The sequence below is a fragment of the Alexandromys fortis genome, unplaced genomic scaffold, assembly GCF_014885135.2.
Source record: "Alexandromys fortis isolate MF-2015 unplaced genomic scaffold, M_Fortis_MF-2015_v1.1 scaffold_77, whole genome shotgun sequence".
Lineage (NCBI taxonomy): Eukaryota > Metazoa > Chordata > Mammalia > Rodentia > Cricetidae > Alexandromys > Alexandromys fortis.
This window is the reverse complement of record NW_026067967.1, coordinates 2,452,168-2,466,977: the sequence shown is the minus strand read 5'-3', so window position 1 is coordinate 2,466,977 and position 14,810 is coordinate 2,452,168. Positions and strand designations below refer to the sequence as shown.

General features: G+C 46.7%; 1 protein-coding gene across 6 annotated transcripts in view; it reads left to right on the top strand.

Annotated features, from left to right (window-relative positions):
* Positions 1-1,816: 1,816 nt before the first annotated feature.
* Positions 1,817-14,810, top strand: part of Sytl2 (synaptotagmin like 2) — a 98,409-nt gene continuing 85,415 nt past the window's right edge. For 3 of the 6 annotated variants that reach the window (XM_050154531.1, XM_050154530.1, XM_050154528.1), the window contains exon 1: positions 1,817-2,207. The gene's annotated coding sequence lies outside the window, so the exon portion shown is untranslated. The remainder of the gene's footprint in view (positions 2,208-14,810) is intronic. The other 3 variants (XM_050154534.1, XM_050154533.1, XM_050154535.1) reach the window with 2 other exon arrangements.

The following is a 14,810-nucleotide window of genomic DNA, read 5'->3' as shown; positions in this document are numbered from 1 at the left end:
GCATGGAACCCCAGCTCCAGGGAATCCTTCTGGCCTCCACAGGCACCGCACGCACACACGCATGCACGCACACACGCACATACACACACGTGCACACACGCGCACACACACACACATCTATTACTAAAATGACAGACAGTAAATCTAGAGACTTAAAAACATGCAACTAGTGTTAGAAGGAAATTGACATGCACAGATGAGGATCACTGGAGTCATAAGTCATGGCTGTACACACACACACCTTCGAGAGGTAATAATCGCGAAGGTGCGAGAAACATATATGCAAATATAAACTGGTTCACATCTGCATATGCTCATTGTTCGCAAAGATGATAACAATGATGCCACAATCTTCACGGATATCAGAAGCCTCTCCTGAGTTTTAGGTCCCTGGGAGCTTGTACCTTCTTTGCATTTGCCTGAGGCCAAAGGCTTGGTCCTTTCAAGGCCCTCTTATCTTCATCTGTGATGGGCTGAGAGCAGTGTCTTACCTTAGCGCTTCTCGGGGTTGATGTGAAGACGGAACATCATAAGGAAAGGCCCATAGCAGTGGATGCCAGGCATTGTTAGAGGCCGCCGAGAGGTCGCCAACAGTGTGATTCAAGGTCAAGTTTTGCATTTTGAAGTTTCAAAAGATGTGCAGCATTTACGAATTATTTAGAAAACCAGATTCTTGCTTTGGTGGCCCAGAACCATGACTAAATTGTCTCCGAAGCCCCGCACATTTGATATCCCCTGCTATTAGTAATCACACCACATTCGGACCAGATGGTCATGCAGCTTCTCGGCAGAATCTAAAGTTTTTAGTGGGGGAGAAATTGTAAATTCACATAGCACAAAGGCAAAAATCACATATCTTATAAGCAGGCTTTTTTACTTTTATATAGGGGCAAAAATGCTGCCCTCTGTAACCCATCCACTAAGAGAGCCCTGTTTGTCAATGCAATTTAACAAGCATTTATTGAGTACTCATGCTGGACAAGGTAGTTCAGTTTTGGTAGAGATGGAGAAATGGAAAGGATAAAAGTAGTGGGGGGAAAAATGAGAGATTGTTTCCTAAGTGGCTGAGCTTTAAAAAAAATCTTTGTGTGTATATATACAATGTGTGTGTACACATTTGTGTGTGTATCTGCGGGTATGTGTGTACCACACTTGTGTGTGAAGCCAGGGTGAAGGTCAAGTCTCAGACCTCATCTTCTACCTTCTTTGAAGCAGGACTTTTTGTTGTTTTTCTGCAGCATATGGTAGATTGGCTGGCCAAGAGATTCTGGGGATTGTCTGTGTCTCTGTCTCTCATATCCCTTGAGCACTGGGATTGGAGACATGAGCTCCACTCCTTCACAGGGTGCTGGGGATTTGAACCAGGTATTCACACTTGTGTAGCACATGTTTTACCCATGGAGCCATCTATCGTCCCAGCCCAGAAGCGAGTAAGCTTTAAAACCGAAGGGAAGCGGCAGATCCTATGACCGCAAATTATAGAAACAAAAGGAAACCAACGACAAGAAAATGATTGGGGAATATGCCTTGGAGTTGGAGAGGTTGCAAGAACTATCCCCATAAAGAAACTGACCGACTGCAAGACATCCCTTCTCCCCGCGCGATGGTGACAGTCTCTACTTTTCAGATGGAGCGTCCCCGCGCTCCTTATTCATTGGATTTTTTTTTAAGTACCGTTTCCTTTATTTGTATCAAAAACTGATTATTTCCTGGACAAGTAGAGAAGGAGGCCTGGAAGGGAGCGCAGGGACTGGCGCTCAGCAGGCGGCGCGGCAGGCGGGGCAGCCGGGGCGTGCCCCGTGCTCCGGGGAGGGTCCCGAGCTGCCCTCGCTCTCGGCCCGCCCCGAACAGCAGCGGGCGACACCTGGGCGGTGCAATCGGCTGCCAGCCCCGGTCGCGGAGGGCAGCTCGCAGGCAGAGGAGGTACCGCGGGCAGCCAGAGAGATTGGGGCGGAGACGCGGTTCGCGCTCTGGGTCTGACTTTTCTGCCTTCTCGCCGGTGCCACCTGGACTGGTTTCTGGGCTTCCCCGCCCCGGTCTTGGTGTAGCTGGAGGGAGTTGGTGTAGAGAGGTTTTTGTTGTCCTTTCTATTCTGACCTCGCAAACGTGAACGGTGTCGGCCACTGGCAAGCTTCATTCCTCAGTTTCTCCAGTAGTAAGACTCACTTCTGCTGTCCTCGCCGCGTCCGCGAAGCTGGAGACCCCGGGTAGGTGGGACTATGCTGGGCGGTCGCCATGGGGCGGGGAGGGAGGGGGGAAGACTTTGAAGGACTGATCCGTGACCTGGGGCTGGAGGCCGGCAGACCTAGCTGCAGAGCAATCGCCCCAGGGTGCTCAGGTGAGGACCAGCAGAGGGTACATTTTTGCACAGGTGCTGCGAAGGAACCCGCGAACTCGAATATGAAAATTAGAAGAATTGTTTTGGGGCAGTTTCCCCTGCACCCAACCAGACCTCTTCTCTTAGCGAGTTAAGTCACAGGGGTGGGTGGGATTTACCCGCTTCAAACTGCAAAACCGAGGGTAACAGCGTGTGAGGCTCTATCCAGCAGCCGATAGGAAGTGGGGTAGGAAGTGGGTCTCTGCTCTCCTCTCATCGCGCCTCCTCCCTTTTCCCTTTCCCCTTTCCTCCTTTTATAAGTCGCCGTTGCCTATGAGGGGCTCCATTTCCGGCATCATTGAAAAGTTCTTATTTTTACCAAGGGCTAGTCTGTGACCAGCAGCCCCCGGAACTCTAGGCTGTGGGCTCCCGGTTCAGAGGGGATTCTAGACAGACACATGCTTTGAATCACAGCCTTCTAACGCTACGGCTTAGGAGCAGTGTGCAGAGGAAGGCTGATGGGATTCAGACGGACACTGGCGGGTACAAAGGGTCCAAACTGTTGTCAAGCTTTCCCTTCCCCTTTTGACAGTCCTTCGGGGCGAGCTAGCATGCTGGTCCCTGTTGTCTGCAGGATGGAACAAGGAGTCAAAGCAGGCAAGCTGAAAGTAGCTGAGGGCTTGAATCCGTTTCTGTAGCACATGCCCCACCCGCCCCACAAACAACTTCCTGCACCTCTGTGGCTCTGCCCCCCATCACCCCCTCATCACCTCCGGAGTGGCATTCATTTGAAAGCAGATTCTAGGACCCCACTGTGTCCAGGAAGAAGAGAAGGTTTGATGAGGAGGGAGGAGCGATGCTGAGGCTCTTTACTGGACGTTTCCTGTGGGTCAGACTCACTCACCACTCTCTGTGTAACATGTGTAACTTCTCACAAAGCTTCTCGAGGTTGATACATTGTATCTCATTCTGCATTTGAGATGCGGAGGCTCATGAAGATTGTTCCTCTTATTCTAAGATAGCTCATCGTTGGCACAGCTGGGATTGCAATCTAGTCTCTAATTCTAAAAACTTTTTACTTCGTTCTCTTCTGTAAAGATAAGCTGGAGCAGGTAAAAACCAAACAAGCAAACAAGCAACCAGCTCACCCACCCACCAACCGCATTATCGAGCTCTCGCTAAGTGCCAGGTACCGCTAAAGCATCTCAGAGGACCCATTGGCATCTTTGGTCAGGGATGTCTATCTTCTGGGGGAAACAGCGACTGACCTTGCCCCTCACAGAAGCCCTGTTTCAGAAGGCCGTTCAGACCCACTGAGCTGCTACTGTTTGGGTGGAGCCGGAGTTCTGTTTGCTTTATCCTAGAAGTGGTTTGGGGTCTAATGAAAGATCGATTGTCCGAACCTGATCCGTTAGACCTGACCGTTGGCTTGTGAATGATCCCTCTGTCCCCTAAGAGGCCCGTTCCAGGCTTTTGCTCAATAAACACTTGTGGAATGAATGAATGAATTAGCACCTTGTACAGAGTGATCTGCGACCCCAAGGACAGCAAAGCAGTGCGGGGCTGCCTGGGCCTTTTCCGCTAAGCCAATGACGCCAGCCATAGGGTGCTGCTTCTTGGGCAAGGGAGATTAGGGTAGCCCGTGCCTTTGCAGACTTCCAAAATTCCTCAGCTAAAAAGTTCACACCCGTTTTTATAGAATTTTAAAAGAAATGGCTCAAAAAGAAAAATTTGACTTAAAAAAAACCTTACCTGAAAAGTGATTTGGTATTTAGTCAGGTTGTCATGCTTTCAGAAAGCAAGGGGCATGTAAGATGCTACTGTTTGCTTTAAAACATCCAATTTTTTCTCATAGAAGGATCCCTAATGGGAAAGAAGGCAAAGTGCTCTTGGGAGATGGCACAGGTCAACTCCAGCAGGCTTGGTCATTGCCTCAATGACTTAGAATGTTTTCATCATATATGAACCCCAGCTTAAGTGTATATTACACGTTTCCCTGGGCCAGTGAGATGACTTAGCCCGTAAATGAGCTTGTCATCAAGTGTGAGTTTGAGCCCCGGAACCCGCATGGGGGAAGGGAAGACCTGACTCCTGCAAGCTGTCTTCTGACCTTCACACGCACACTGTGGCACATGTGCACACACGGACACGGACACACACACACACACACATGCAACAAACCAAATGAATTTCAAAGGTTTTATTTCCTCCAAAGAATATTTGAATAAAATTAATATTCAGGTAGAGTAGGAGTTAGGAGAACCCAAAGAATCAGGCAGTCTCTGGTCTGGCGGCTAAGAGAACAGTTTTCCATCCTCTGTTTATAGAATTGAACTTTTTAACTCCCCGAGAGAGGCACTTCCTTTTCCCCATTTTCCACAATGAAGAATATGTGTTAAAAATAATTTTTTTATTGTTTGCTTTTTATTACCTAAACTGTACATATTAATTGCAGAAAAAGATAAACACAGAATACTATTATAAATAATAAAGAAAATATGTATCTAGGCTTAGAAATAGCAAATGCAAAACTTGGCATATAGTTTTCTAAATCTTTTCTTCACATCTATGAATAAGTTAGAACACACACAGACACACACACACATACACACACACAGAGATAAACCTTAGTTTTGGTTGAATTCCTTTCTGAGTTTAGAGCCACCTGAATCGCTTCTAAAGAAGACAGAGAATGAATGGTAAACACTTAAAGAATCATAAAATGTAAGTGCAGTGTGAGCTCCAGTGTATATCACCCCACCCTATAATTCTCCTCGTCATTCAGTCCCTAGCAGAGAGTCCAGCAGTGGGGCTGCCGGAGAAGTCACAGGGTCAAGCTGTGCCCCTCCTCGCTCAGTGTCTCAAATGCAGCAGGAAAGCTCGCTCTTCTCAGCCTCAATGTGCAAGATCAGGGCAGAAATTCAAAAGCTCATTTGCAAAGCTAGAAGGAAGCCCCTCCCCCACCAAAGGTCACTGCCAACCGGTGCATTTTCTCACCTGCCTGACCTCAGACAAGACAGGTTACTTCCCTGCGGTTGCCCTTTGGGAAAAGGAGATAAGGATCCTCCTTACTTGAGTCAGGGTTTCCTCACCCCGACAAAGCACCTAGGACGATCTGCTGTTAAAGAGGTAAGGGTGTGTTTGGCTGTGGCTTCAGCCCAGGTGGGCTCTGTTGCTTCCATGCCTGCGCTAGGGCGGTGGGAGTGTGTGGCAGAGGGGAAGGAACCGGGACCTCAGTTTCCTCTGCGAGTGAATGCCTTCAAGGCCTTACATTCCATCTACTGCAGTCTGCTTCCTTTTTAAAATAAAGATTTATTTACTTTATTTTATGTGTGGGTGTTTTGCCTGCATGTATGTTTGTGCACCACGGGCATGAGGAGGGGGTTGGGCCTTCTGGGAGAGGAGTTACAGAGGTTGTGAACCACCATGTAGGTGCCGGGAGCCAAACCGTGCCAGCTGGAAGAGGAGAACTCTTCCTGTTTTTTTAAAATTAATGTAATGTGTATGAATGTTTGTGCATGAAGTGTGTCCATGTGCCACATTAGTGCCTGGTGCCCTTGGAGTTCCCAAGAGGCTGTCAGAGCTTCTGGAACTAGAGTTACAGATGGTTGTGAACTGACCTTTTTTTTAAATTTTAATTTAAAATTTTTTATTGACATTTTTTTCTTTATTTTGCACTCTGCCCACGGTTTCCTCATCCTCCTCTCCTGGGTCCTGTGGAAGAGCAGCCAGTGCCCCTTGGCAGCTCAGGGCTTAGCCACTGAGCCATCTCTCCAGCTCCTCTTAGGGCTCTTATCCACAGAACCATCTTAATAGTCCCCTTGTCCTTCTTCTTAAAGGTTCCAATACATCCCAGGGGAGTCATCAAGCATCAGGTCCTCCAGGGGACAGCTAGGGACCAAACTGCACCACTGCTCCACTTTCTTCCGTCCGTCAGTTTTGGGTGTTAGTTGTTATTTATCACTTGAGTTGTACACAAGGGTGTATGCTATTAACACATTTAAATGCAGAAAGTTTAGAAGCTTTGGCAGACGTAATGTAGCGGTGGGTCCTAGCTTTTGACCGAATAGACTTAATTATAATAGAAATGTTTTGTGGAATCCGAGTCCACATTTCATTTTGTTTCTTTTCCTTTCTCTTTCCTTCTCTCTTTTTCTCGCTTCCTTTTTGTTTTAAAATTAAGAATCCAGGAATACTCGGTGGCTACTAGTTCTGCCTCTTAATCACAGTTCTGAGTAGAAGAGGCGGGTGGACCGTTTTACAGTGTGAAGGCAGACTTGACCTTCAAGTGAGCTGTGCACTTGCGCGGGTCATTCTGGGCGCTGTCTCAGCCAGGCGGAAGCATGCTATGCAGACACAGTCTGTGTGGCTCGAAAGGCAGGGGCACATAGGTGAGGACGGGGAGCCGGGAGCCACGGTTCAAGGGGGCTTCTCGGGCATGCGCCTGACTGCCCTTCACACACTGTCTGGAGGGCAGTTGTTTTTAGTCATTTAACTGTAAATGATTAATCTGGAACCTCCTACAGGGTTGGGAGAAGAAAACAGTTTGGGGATAATTTTGGAATGGTAGGATATAGAAATACAATAAAAAACCAGGGTTTTTAAAAATCATAATGAAGTCATATGGTTCATTAGGTATTTGCCGCTTAAGTTACTCAGTATGGCGTTTTTCCGTAGTGGCCCTTTGGGCACTTGGTCATGTGCTAGAACTTTTGCAGAGTGTGGGAGAGGCACATGACCCCACTTGACTAGCGCAGCACTGGAGAGGGTGAAAAGAGAATACAGAAGACGGGGGGGGGGGGCACACAGCTGTGGTCAGAATAGGCATGCAATGAAAAGACCAATGTAGGGAAAGATCGAGGCCCCGAGGGCTCAGACTGGGCTGTTCCACTCTGTACCCCAAGGCTGGTACTCCATAGAGGTTTAGTGAAGTATTTCCAAATAAACTAAATGAACAAGTGAAAGAATGAATAAACCACTCTGTTGAAGAGAAGTCTGCCAAAGCGGGTGCTGAGCCCCTCTAATGCTTACAATAACTTCTCTGTGCATCTAGACCTCCAAAAACACATCCGTAGGTGTTATAGGGTTGGGTCTCGGAGGTGAAGGGCTTGCATAGCACACCCGAGACCCCAGCATGTCCAGAAGGCCCACGTGCATCCACGGAAAGACCTTGTAAGCTAGAGGAGAAAGAATGGCATCAAATGGCCTCTGGGTGAACAGGCTCTTCTTTCCCCCATGGAAGCATTGTCTTTCTGTGAGGTTTTCACAGCACCGAGCTGACACCATCGGCTTCTGATCAGACAGATGTGTTTTATGCTGCCATTACTCATGGCCACAGGCGCCTGGGCTTTGCTGCCGCTGGCTGAGTCACTTGGTTAAAACACAGGGCTGGGAGGCTGAGGGCATGAGCTGGAGCCCAGGCCAGAAGGAGCTGTTCAGTCAGAGCTGTGCTCTGGGTCTTTCTGCCAGGGATCTGCTGGGGAAGAAGGTAGATGTGGCGAGCTGGATTCCTTGAGGCAGATTCATTACCACTGCTGGTTTCTAGACTAGTCATTTGAATTTTGGAAGTAAAGGGTTCGGATTTTCAGTGTGTTGTTTTCCATATGTAGGCTAAGGTTGGCTCGGTTTTGTCATTGTGGAAAATGTTCAGGGATTGCATCTTGGGAATTCTGTTGTCCCCAAATCCTAACTTGTTACCACATCCTATAGTCTTTATGTGTCCCTAAGATGGGCTACGATCCTATCTGCCTCACCACGTGGCAGAGAGACTTGGATAAGCTTGTATATTTAATGAAAACCAGTCAAAACAGACACTGTTGCTGAGTGGTTAGCTAAGACTCATCATTTAAAGACTTGCTGGTTCATACCTATCCCGAGCCATTCTGATTTAACTGGTTTCCATGTGACGTATTCAAGGCAACTCATGAGCAGTTAAAACCACAGACATCGGCAAATGCAATAAGTCTTTTGCGTTAGTGTTTTCATTGGTTATATGGGGTTCATCTTCCTCAGTTCCTTTAAGAGCATTTGACCTGAACTGGGGTGCATTTGGTTGCTAATGCCACATAGTATATTGACTCTGGTCTGTCTGGGATGCCCTTCTCAACCCTGTGATGCCAGCAAATGATGAGGGTGGCGTCTGACATTTATTTAACACTTATTATGTATCAGGTATTATTCCAAACGCTGTACCTACATGAATTTGTCAATTATTGAAACAGTTCTATTACTGCTGCTAGTTTTGGTTCCTCTCATTGGAAATTGAGGCACAGATACATTGTACAAAGTCACCTGGCTTGCAAGAGAGCAAGCAGAGATTTGAACTCTGGTATCCTGACCTCAGAGCCCATGGTCCAGACCATCAGAATGCCTTTCAAAGTGCCTGCTACCTGCCAGTATCAACTGCCATCCTGTCCTCTTGCTCGTGAATGCAGGATACAAACTGTAACTCACGTTACAAACTGAGTTCTAGGTGCAGAAGGAGGGCTCATAGCTTGGACAGTGTTGAGATGATACAAAGGAACATTTGAAAATGGGCGTATTGTAAAACTTTGGAAAAATTTCCTATAGAGAGATAATAATAATGGGAATAAATAGTTCAGGGAATATCTAGGGTGGCAATAAATTACAAATTATGAGTCAGCAGCCCATCAATACAGCGCCCCGAGAGATGGCTCAGCAGGTAAAGTTTGTGCCAGTTCTGATGACCTGAGTTCAATGCTAGGGACCTCATGGTAGAAAGGGGGAGCTGACTCCCAATAATTGTCCTCTGACCTACATATGTGTGCTGCGGCACATGCCCGATCTCAAACCAAACAGACTCTTAGAAAAGGGTCAATAGCGCTCTAACGTAAGGTAATTCACGAGCAATGCTTATAGCACGAAAAACCAGTGCTGCCTACATTAAGTAAATCATGACATTTTTGGTCTTTGGAAGAGGAGACATTGTTTCTTCTCCCTCCCTTTCATTTGGGTGAGCTATCAATAATTACCGGAAAAAGGTGATACGCAGAATATTTCTTTAAGATTTTTTTTATTTGTGAGTGTGAGTGTTTTGTCTGTCTGTCTGTCTGTCTGCACCACATGTGTGCCTGTTAACTGCGGCGGTCAAAGCATGGCCTCGGATCCCCTGGAGTGGGAGTGACAGGTAGTTGGAAGCTGCTATGTAGGTGCTGGGAGGAAAACTCGGGTCCCCTGCAGGAGCACAAGCACTCTTAACTGCTTAGTCACACTCTAGTCTCAAGAAGAGCTATTATTTACCGAGTGCAGTATTTACTCCTTATCAGCCTTTTCCTTATCTAATTGGAAGGGGAGTGCTCAGAAATTATATACACCACTTTCATGAGAGTGTAGTTATTGTCTTGCTAGAATCCTGGGACACTTTGTCAACTGATGGTTCATGACAGACATTTTTTTTTTGAGGCTCACCCATAGATAGTTAGAAGCTGGGATTCTGGCGCATGGTATCCATCGACACGATAGGAGAAAGGTTACAGTAAAGAAGGCATTTCTGGTTAGGTCATGGTCAAGTACGGGTCTGGAAGCCGGTGTTTCCCACAAAACCAACTGGCAGAAGAGTAAACTTGGCTCTGGAGTCAGGTTACTTTTTGGATCCACTTAGTAGTTGGTTAAATTGAGCAGTGACGGAGTCTCTCCAAGTCTGTTTCCTTTCTGAAGAGCCACTTCATGAGCTCTCAGTGTAAGACACAGTCAAGTAGCGCCGCTCCTTCCGTGTCGAGTGCGCCGTGGCTGGTGCTTTCCTGTCATCACCCCCAAAAGCCAAAAGAAGCCAAGAGAAAGGGGAGAAGATTGGACAGAGAAGAGAGAAAAGGATCAGGAAAGGGGTGGAAAGGCAGCAATGTCCGCGAGTGTCAGTTCCCTTCTGTTTTCTCATGAGCAAGTATGTTCATACGTGTACATGCATGTGGAAGGTATTGCAATGTGAAGCCAGAGGCCAACAGCAGGTACCTTCCTCTATCACTCGCCACTTTATTTCTGGACAGGCTCTCTCACTGACCCTGGGGCCCATTGGCTGTTCAGCAAACACCCGAATCCTCCTGCCTCCACATCCTCAGCCCTGGGGTTATAGGTGCGTGTTTTGCCACACCCAGCTTTTTAATGTGGGTGCCCAGACTCTGAGCTCAGGTCTAGGTCCCCATGTTGCCGTGATGCTCTACTGATGGCTATCTCCTTGTCCTTTTCCCATTCCTTTCATCTCTGCCCTCCTTCATTCCTCTTGGTTTCTTCTTTTGGTTCTTTTGGGTGACAAACGTAGAGGAATAGTCATGGTGCAGGTGGTGGGTGTTTTGGTAAAAATAAACATGGCCAGCTTACTGGGAGATTGCCGAGAAAGCAGCTACCAAGGAAAGTTGGAGTGTGACAGGTGAAGTAGATCTACAGGAGTGGCATTTTGCTAGGTTGGGAAGGGGACAAAGTGGGGGACAGGTAGAAAGACATGTGACCTTCAAAAGCATAGAGACAGGAAGGACTGGAGACGGGACCGTGGAGAAACTCATATGTTAGACCAGCACTCCACCACTGAACCCTTATTTGCTATTTCTAATAAAGAGCAAGGTGTCCTTTTGGGAAAACTGTTGAGGCTTAAACCCAGAAAGAGTCTGTAAGGACCCTTTTTATACCTCCCAAATTGAGTTTAAGATTCCAGGATTAGGTACCCACTGCGTGAATTTGGCCGGTGCACTGTATGGTTCCTTGTGCTTAGTAGGCACTGTTGAGGCTAGCAGCGTCTCACTTCCTGGCAGGAGGAACAGAGAGACTCAAACTCTCACTCGTGGGAAGTTACAAGAACCTGCGTGGCTCTTCTCCGCAGGCAGTTAGGACCACACTCAAGGACATACAAGTGTATGTTTGTGTGTTTCTAGGACCGTGTTTATGTTTTCCAGAGGGTTGTCTGCTCTTTTCAGACCCCGGGGAAAACCTGACCTATACCTGGAGCTCCTTAGGGAAAGCAACTGGGGAGTTGGCCTTGGTTACTTGAGGCCCGGAGAAAGAGGATCGCTTGCCTCCTTACAGGAACCAAAGTCTGGCCAGGAGCCAAGGGTGTGGAGGACGTGTACTGACACCTGTCAGATCCTGCCAGAGAGAGATGCCCTGCCACGGAATTGAGCACAGCTGTTTGCTCGGGGCGTGAGGAAGCGAGGGATGGGCGGAGCCGTTTGTTTTTACCTTTTTCTCTCATTCTCTTCCCCAAGACGGCTCTCGGAGCAGGCAGAAACTAAAAGCAAGCAAGCTTTGGGCTGATATTCAGTACACAGGGGATATAAGGCATCCACTTTAAGCTTCTAGAGGCACCCAAAAATTGAACTGCTGGGACGCTCAACCTTTGAACCGGACCTCTTTCTTGGTCCGAGGTCCATGGTCTAACGGTGAATCAAGCATAGGCTTGGTCTGTGATAGATTCTGTGTTGGTCTCTTTCCTTGGAGATCAACACATTGTGAATGATGAAATTCCAGGAGGAACGCTCAGGTCCTTGAGGGTGTGTGGCAACTATGCATACAATTCTAGTTGTTTTATTTATTTATTTTTACTGAGCTATACATTTTTCTCCGCTCCTTTCCCTTCCTTCCCTCTCCCATTACCCCCATGCTCCCAATTTAACTCAAGAGCGCTTGTCTTTTTCTCTTTCCTATGTAGATCTATGTGTGTCTCTCTCTTAGGGTCCTCTTTGTTGTCTAATTATCTGGGATTGTGATTTGTAGGCTGGTTTTTCTTTGCTTTATGTCTAAAAGCCACTTATGAGTGAGTACATACTGTATTTACTTTTCTGGGTTTGGGTTACCTCACTCAATATGATGTTTTCTAGATTCTTTCATTTGCCCGCAAATTTTAAGATCTGATTTTTTTTTTTAACCACTGGGTGGTACTCCAATTGTGTAAATGTACCACATTTTCTTTATCCATTCTTCGGTCAAGGGGCGTCTAGGTTGTTTCTAGGTCCTGGGTATTACGAATAATGCTGCTATCTATGTAGTTGACCACATGTTCTTGAGAATGCTCAAAATTCTAGTTTTATACATTGGTAATATTGATCATTCTTCATTGAAAAAAAAGTGGCACCTCATTGAAGCTGCTATTAAACTATAAAGATGTGTGATAAAAGGGTATGCCTTAGCCTAGTGGGATAAATATCAGATTAAGGGATCTACTAATTTACACAACAAATACTGTTTTATAATTGTTTGAGGTCAGAGTCCAGTGGGGAAGACAGATGTCCATCATTATTGTGCAGAAGCTAGCAGTGGTCGGGTGGCCAGATGGAAGAGAGAATCAGCGGTATGGTAAGGGTCTCTGGAAGAGGAGACCCTTGAGGAAGAGACTTGGATGAACAGTACACAGAACAGTCAAAGTAGTAGAGAAATTATGAGTAATGGAGTCTAGTTAAAGCAAGGCTGGCAGGAACTAAGGCCAGGGAGATTGCAGTGGACCCATTGGCCATGGAGAGCGTCACGTCATTGAGACTGATACTTGTTTCAGTGAAGTTTGCCTTCTTTTGTCAAGCTCTTCCTGGCCCCACTGCTCTTCCACTTTGCAGTCTTTAAACCTGCAGGGCTAGGGGTTCCTCCCCAGGTCTTCCTGGTCCACCATTGTGGGTGGTCTGGTCCTTCGCTAGCTGGCTCAGTGTTTGCTGTGCACCTCCTTTCTGGTGCCATCACCCTCTGCTATGTTATCCATCCTTACACGATCACTTTATCTTCTTCTTGGTTTGATTGCTTTTAGAGGCGGGGACTCAGGGAGCTCATTTCCTCAATTCCCAGCATTGAAAGACCAACAGGGGCAAGGTACATTGAAAAAATTTAGCTTGACTCACTGAGTTATGCTTCTTATGAAAATTTAGAGGTTAATAAATACTTCTTTTGAAAAATATTTGTTTTTCATTGTGTATGTGTATGGGGGCATTGTCCCTGCAAAGGAGAGAGGTGTCAGATCCCTTAAGCTGATGTCATAGCTGTATGGCTACAGAGAGGAGAACTTGGTTCCCTCACCTTGTCTTCTATAGGAGTCGTAAGCACTCTGAGCTGCTGAGGCATTTCTCCAGCCCACCAACAAACTATTCTTAACTGCATATTTATTTTTCTTCCCAGGGAAGCTGAAAAGAATTAATTTAGCAGGCCTGACATGTTTAGCCATGTAGAGGTCTCCTGGCAATGTTGGCCCAGGGCTGCCATCTGGGTATCAGGAGGGTTCCCAGTACTCTGAATGACCAGAGTAGCTCATTCTATCTATACTGAAAACATAGTTTCTGCTAGGTACCTACTTTTCTTCGGGGAATTCTGAAAGCGGGCACATGCCTACGTGACCATCTCGCCAGACGGTCCCACACCAAATCTCTAAGGAGCTCTTAGCTGGAGATATTTCATGTATGCTGTCCCCATTCGCCCTGTGCCCTACGTGTCTCCTTGGTGAGGACCTTGGAAGCTCAGACCTGTTTGTTCCTCCAACTTTACCGAATGTGCTTTGTCTTTGGCTGACTCAGCTGTGTCTCTGTTCACTGTGAGAAATTCATAGCAGTGACTGTGACTTCATGTTGAAACCTGAGACTGCACTTGGCCATTCCTTCAAAATAACACGGAATTGCCACACAGTGCAGGTCCCAACCATTTATTAGGTTTCAATTTTATTAGTTATTTAGTATTCATTTTCCAACCAGGGCTTTGTGGATACAAAGTGTCAGAGAGGTTACGGTCCTTCTATAGAGATGAACTCATGGGAAGAGACATGTTTTCAAAGCTTTCATGGCATCCTGGCATTTTATGAGCCAAATCAGATTTCATCCTTTGGAAATAAATGTCAGGCTTTGAAACACCAAACTCTGAGAACATTGGGGTCTCTGATAACTTTTTGTTTGTTTGGAAGCAGAGCGAGAATGGGAGGGTTCACAGACACAACACCCACCACCAAAGCCAGCCTGGAGTCAGCGTGTATAGGTTACGGTGTGGTTTGAGGTCGGGGGCCTGAACAAGTAGAGAGTAGCCACTGGGGAGACTTACACATCAGCTCAGGAGCCTTAGCTTCTGGGGAACCAACACAAAGAGTAGCATCTTCTAACATAATATTTGTATGGAAATATACAGCTTTCAAAATGCCTTTGCAAGTTCTATCATCTGATGCCAAATTATCTTTATGTGTGTGTGTGGGAACATTATTAGTTCAAAGATGAGGAGACAGAGAAAACAAAACCGAGTGTCTTGTCCAGATGAACAGGGTTAGCTTCAGACAGAACAATCCAGCTTTTCTATTTTAAATTTAGATCCAGAGAAGCTTCAGCTCTGCAACGTCTCCTAGAATGTTGTAATATGAGCGGCGGGGCTGCGTCCCCAACACCCTGGCCGCTTGGCTAGCTCACGCCCGAAATAACAACACACAAACTGTGTTCATTTAAGAACTGCTTGGCCCCTGAACTCTAGCCCTTACAGGCTAATTCTCGCACCTGGACTAGCCCATTTCTAATGATGTGTGTAAGCACCCCAAGGT